Source organism: Penaeus monodon, chromosome 7, assembly GCF_015228065.2.
Source record: "Penaeus monodon isolate SGIC_2016 chromosome 7, NSTDA_Pmon_1, whole genome shotgun sequence".
Lineage (NCBI taxonomy): Eukaryota > Metazoa > Arthropoda > Malacostraca > Decapoda > Penaeidae > Penaeus > Penaeus monodon.
Genome location: NC_051392.1, coordinates 43,507,142 through 43,513,902, shown reverse-complemented (window position 1 = coordinate 43,513,902; position 6,761 = coordinate 43,507,142).

Genomic DNA, 6,761 nt, shown 5'->3' with positions numbered 1-6,761 from the left:
GTTCATAGTAGCCATATTTCTCTCATAGATTTAACTCATCAACTGGTATCATTTAGTCGAGATAAGTATGAGGAAAAGTTAACAACCTTTAAAATAATTACACATTATTTATTAATCGAAAAAAATATTAAATAGCCAAAATGCAAAGCCAAACACATAAATTACATGCCAATAATACATCTGACTTCATTCTAATCCGACACAATAACTATACCAACTAGAATATCCATTTGTTACTTTCACCAAGTAGCTTGCAACTTTACTCTAAATGCTAGCATGTAAACAACAATATAATTTGACCTTATACAATTAGAACAGCCAATATTAACACTTAGAATAATTGTAAGCAATAAGTAGAATTCCTTTTTCACGTGCAATTACTGTGAAATCATTGAAATAATTCTTTCTGTTGTTTAGTAAAAAAAAATGCATTACAAGAAATAGTAAAATTATATTTAAATAAGATGAGATACTTAAACAAGTAATTAGAATAGCAATGGAAGCAATTAAAAGTTAATGGTCCTTACACAATTACTAAGTCAAAACTTTAGATTATCTCCATTAAAGAGTAGATGAGTACGTATCAAGAAAATGGCCAGAAAAATATCTTATACTTACTCAAGTAATTATAATACTAAATTAACGTCATTATGCAGTAACTAAATCAGGTAAAAATAATTCTAGAAAATACTTAACTAATCATACATAATCCAAACACAAAATTATTCTTACGCTCCACTGGCATTAATAATCCTCATCACTGCTGAGATATCTTAAAAGTAACTTATTAATTCACCACTTTCTAAACTAAATTAATATTTCCCTATACTTAAAAATCAAATCAATATGTATTCAATTATATCATTCTTGAAACTTGAAAATCAAATCTATAATCATTTCATTGTATAAATCTTACTTCCGAAATTAACTTTATCAAATATAATACAAAGCACAATACCGTCCACTATGTCCCATCAAGATAAGGCACTAAATCGCTTCAACCGGGCTTACCAAGCTGTGCCACAAAAATGACATGGCTACTGAATGCCTTTTATTCACGATATGGGAACCCATCCGGTCAAACCCTTAACAGTTATTATGAATATAATATCAACTATTTTCAATAATTTGAAAGATACCCGCATCAGGACTTTCCTGTGTCCCACCACTTTTTCAGCACAGCCTTTATCACTTTAAACTTTTTCCAACTGCCACCCTAGTTATTTTCTTGTTCCCAGACCGGTGCGTGGTGTCACTTTGTCACAAGACGTTTTCAACACTGACGTCCTGGTGCGCCTCTATTTTTTGTATCTGCGTCTGTCCTGCTGACCATATTGTTTGTGTGGAATCCGCTCGAGGCCTCGCAATGTTATTCTGTTTATGATGTCTCGTGCCGACTTGTTTGTTTCACCCGTTCATGTAGCATCCGCTTTGCCCTCGTGTTGTTCACGTGTTAATGCCTCTGTTTGTCTGCGACATTTTGATATGTTAGTTTTCTCTGTATACAAGGCTACTGACCTCGCCATAGTGGTGGTCATTATATTTAAGTGTTGTTCTTTATATTAAAGATACATTGACAGTCAATTAGACAAGAGCTATCTTCTACAGAATCACTTTTGGAATCCTTTTTGCTATATGTACGTATGATTCAAACTCTATATTGGTATTATGCATAGATTGGCGAGAACCATTGTTGAGTTCTTCCTTGAACATTTAGGAAACAATCTGGATATAATCAGCAGAGAATGAAAAATGTGTATTATTACAATATCAGTTTAGATTTATTGAAGGCTGATTCTTGTAGCCACGTACAAAACTGTACCAAAGCCAAAGATTTCCGCAATCTAATCCCACTAAGCCCACAAGAGCTAAACCAATGTCAGCTATGATCATTCACCATCTGTGGAGGAATATTCCATCGTTAATAAGTGACAACTATATAATTTATACCCAAATTTCCGACCATTTTCCCATCTTCGCATACTTTAAAGCCTGGTTCAGCACTAAGGCTTTAAACCCAATCCTAACTCAAGAATATCCTTTCGGGTAGAAACAGAGGAGAAATACGCCCAGTGTAAAGATGCTCTGTGCGATATTTCATGGGGCTTTGTTGCAGGCTGTACAAACCCTAATGTGATATTGGATGATTTCAATACAGTTTTCTGAGTCTGTTTAAATAAATAAACATTTTCCATTAAATAAAAAGTATTAAGCAAAAATATCCCACGTAAGCCATATATAAGAAACGGAATTTATCTTTAATCAAGGAAAGAAACAGAATTCGCAGAAAATTCTGGAAACAACCACTTAAGGTGACTTAGAAATAGAGTTACATAAATGATTAAACGGCTGAGGCAAATTATTATAAAACCAAACTTATTGCAAACCAAGTTAACAATAACAAAACATACCAAACACTTAAAGCTATACTGAATCTACCCGATTGTAAATCCCCTGCCAGCCAAAGTAAACATTAATAATGACTAGATAGCTAACAACATGAACATAAATGAATTTTAACTTGGCCTCGCTAGAAAATCTCGAACCTATATAAGAGGAGTGGAAAATCTCATCCTAACACCTGTCATAAATAACTCCTGTCCATTATAAAAGGTCTAAAGGATGGTGCCTCAGGTTATGATATTTCGATGAAAGTAATTCAAAAGTGTAGCTACTCTCATTGCTTCCATTTTATTACACCTTTTCAACTCCTTATTAGCGGCATTTTCCCCGATGGACTTAAACCTGCCAAAGTAACACGAGTCCCCATGACGAATGGACCACCTGATTTGGGTAATTTCCGTCCAGTGTCTGTCTTGCCAGCTCTCAGAACGTCCGACTCCCAGTTTGGGGTTCCAGGAAAATAAGTCCACGGAAAAATACACTAATGTGTTTGACACGCAAGATCTTGCAGTCGATGGATGAGAATTCTTTTACTCTGAATATTTACCTTGATTTCTCAAGAGGCTTTGATAAGATCGACCTTCAGATCTTACTCTCTAAGCTCAACCATTATGGAATACGAGGCACTGCTCATTCACTTCTAAAATCTTACTTGTCAAACAGAAAACGATTTATCTATTACAATAACAGCAAATCCTCAAATTTGCCAATCTTAGGTCCCCTGGTCTTCTTATTATACATAAATGACATGGTTAATTCGAGCATATTACTCAACTTCATCTTATTTGTTATAATTATGCTCTTTTAGCCACTCATTCGGACAAATTATCTATTATCGACAAAAAAAATGTAATATTCCATAGGCAAGGCAAGAGACTTCAGCACTTACCCTTAAAAGCAACACTTAAAGCAACAGGTGTCGTCGTTTATAGTACTCTAACCTGGAAGCACCACCTGCAATATTTAAATACACAGTTTATGTAGTATTCTGTTCCATACTCGAAGCAAACTTACTCCGGATTTACCACTCACTAATCTATCCACATATCGCTTGCTTTAACTCTGTATGGGGAGGATTGATTGATTATTTAAAATTATCTGCCACGTCAAGAGCTAAGGTCATTAGCGGCGAATACCTTGTTAAATAGATATATTAAAATGTTTGAAACTTTAAAAATCAATCAATAAATATCTTACAAATAACAATACATAGATAAAAAATCAAAAGCATAATATTATGCTCTAAGTTATAAGATATTGCATAACATTTTTGCATAATCAATTTTATTGAAAATATTAGTTCTCCCTAAGGAAACTAATAAGACCCTCTATGTCACAATCCTCCCCATACATTTTTCAGTGTATATGGGTGAAACAAGTCACATACGTCTTTGGTCTACAAATGTTGCAACAGCTTTTCCACTACATGTGGGGCGATCGTTAAATGGCTCTTGTCGATCCTTCACAAAGTGATTGACTTTTAGTCCATCATTGGCCCATGAGTCGTCTTGTGCTGCCCGATTCTTAGTCTTGTTAATGTGCAACTTCCTACTTTTCGGTTAGGGTGGATGCTAGTCCCCAACTGCCAAGGGTCATCTCTAATGTCTGCGCAGTTTGTTTCATGGAGGTATGCCTCCTTGTTCCTGCCACTTATACGAGACCAACTTCTGATGCTGGGGTTTCAGGTCGGTGTGTGGGGAGAGAAAACGAGCATCACAAGGCCTGAGCAGCAGCTGCCTTGCCTTCTTGATCAGCTCGCTCATTCCCCGACCTGGATACAACATCGTGTCACCCAACATAGTTATCTTTTTAACGTGTTGACATCAGTGCAAGCCAATCTTGAACAAAAAATCCCTCACTACTGGATGTGATGAGTTTAAGCGCTTGATTGCTTGCCAAGGCACTACGAGAGTCACAATATATCCAAAATAGAATGGTTCGTAGATCCTCTGGTCATCTTTAAACTGCCTGCAAGCATGCATGTAACTCTGCGAGTGAAGATCGAGGCTGCGAGAGATAAGACTGCCAGATGCAGTCCTTTCCTTCTGCTCACTGCTGCAAAGCCCCACCATTTTCAGATTTCGAACCATCTGTAATATATTGGCTCTATCCTTGGTACTTTAGAAGTTGCTGCGAAATCTCTCTCTGACTTCGTCTGCTTCCGGATCTCTCCCCCTTTCCCAATTCCGACCAAATCCAGCTCAACTTGATTAGTCCAAGGAGGAAATTGGGGAATTCCAACAGCCAGAATCTTAGTGAGATTTGAATTAAGATCTTCCACAAGATTCCCCATTCTCCTACCATAGGATCGGTTATCCTCAACGGGGTTGAAAACCAATCGGATTAGGAGATCCCGGAACCCTTTTTGTAGTCTCGTATAGAATCAGGTTCATGTAGTTCCCGGTGTAATGAAAGAGGTGGTTTTTCCCTCTCAGGCATACAGGGACTCCACAGGTGAAGACCTGAAACCCCCCAGTACAGATTCTGAGAGCTTCATTATGAACCGAGTCCAACATCCGGAGAACAGTGGGAGTTGCAGATGAATAAGCTTCACATCCATAGTCAAGCTTACTACGAATAAGCGCTCGGTAAAGCCGTAGAAGCGTTGTGCGGTCTGCACCCCAAGATAAATTGAAAGAACCCGCAAAATACTAAGTGCTTTTGCAGCCTTCACTTTAACTGTTTGATTGAGGCACCCATGTAAGTCTTGAGCCCAAAAATTAGACCCAAGTACTTCACCTCTTGGACAAATTGCAGTGGTTTTGCTCCTAAATAAGGGAAGGATGGAATTTCCTCGTTTGTGGAAATGTAACAGCCATGGTCTTGCTTGAGAAAATTTGAACCCATGATATGTTCCCACTGTCAACCTGATTTATTGCAGTCGCTGCGTCCTTGCACACCTGTAAGCTTCCTCCTGAGCATACAGTGTAAAGTCATCCACATACAGATTACATGAGACAGCATTTGGGAAAAACCTTTAAATGTCATTTATAGCAATGGCAAACAGGGTCAACTTAAGACACTCCCTTGGGGGACCCCTTCCAGCTGTCTTCCAGGGTTTGAGAAACTGGGTTTTCCCCCCCGAACTCTAAATTTCCCGTTACAAGGAAGCTTTGTATGAAGGTAGGTAATGTCCTCTTAAACCAAAGTCCCTACAGCTTTATGAGTATGCCATGTTCCAAGTAGTATCATAAGCCTTTTTCAAGGTCAAAGAAAACTGCTAACATGTGACGTCCGCTGTGCAAAGGGAAACTGTATAGCATTTTTCCCTCCTAACATTTCAAACTGTGGTCGATCTCAATTTTTCTAAAGCCATATTGATATGGGGCAGCCGTTTCCTTTTTCTAGCAGCATGTCAACCTGAAGTTTACCTTTCTCCATCCAGCTTGCAGATGCAGCTGGTGAGAGAAAATTGGTCTGTATTTCTGGTGTGGAATATCTTTTGCCAGGGTTTTGGAACAGGAATGATTATAGCCTCTTTCCATGTGGTGCACTGTACCCTCCCTATAGATCCTTTCGAACAATGTCCATAGGGACACTTCTGGGAACTCTCGCGGTAAGTGAGATATCATTTGATCTGGAATATCGTCATCTTCCTGGGGCAGTCTTACGGCAGAGCTGCAAAGCAGAGTCCATCTTCCTTGCGCAGAAATGGCAAGTTGTATGGAATTCTGCCTGCATTTCCTGCACTGGGAAGACTCACTGGGTGTTGTGTTCCTTGTTCAGCCCGAAGAGTGGACGAAATCGACAGTTGTAAGATTGCTCCCCCCCCCAGAGGAGATCTCTGCCATGGATTTAAGCTTACTCATTAGCAATAGCTTTTTTTGGGGGCACACCTTTGAATGATTATGCCATCTATCTTCGAGCAGTGTTGTGAATATGGATGTGCTCTTTCCAGCATTACGCACGCTTGTCCCACACCCATGCTGAAGGGGTCCAGAGTTAATCGAGGAGACGATACTTGTCCTCCCTTTAAACCACGCGCCCTTGCCTTGGCTTCGGGTCCTTTTTGTAACTGATCAAGGTTACAATGCTGGGACTTCCCCGGTTTAACTGCCTTAATTGCAAGCTTTCCGTGCTCTGAACAGCTTGTTGGCATTCATCAGACCACCTGGTCTGGAGGTCGCCTGGTACTGTCCCGCTACTTTTGGAATGGGATGCGTCTGCTGCAAGGTGAATTCGTGATGTGAAAGTGATTAACAGCAATCTTGACCACCTGGTAATCATTAACAGATCCTGCCATCCTGCAGTGATCTAAAAGATCAGTCCGCATGTTCAAGTCGCCCTCTCTGCACTCCATTGACTGAATACCATTCACCTCCTCCAAAATTTATTGGAAAATAGGTCGCTTCCATTGT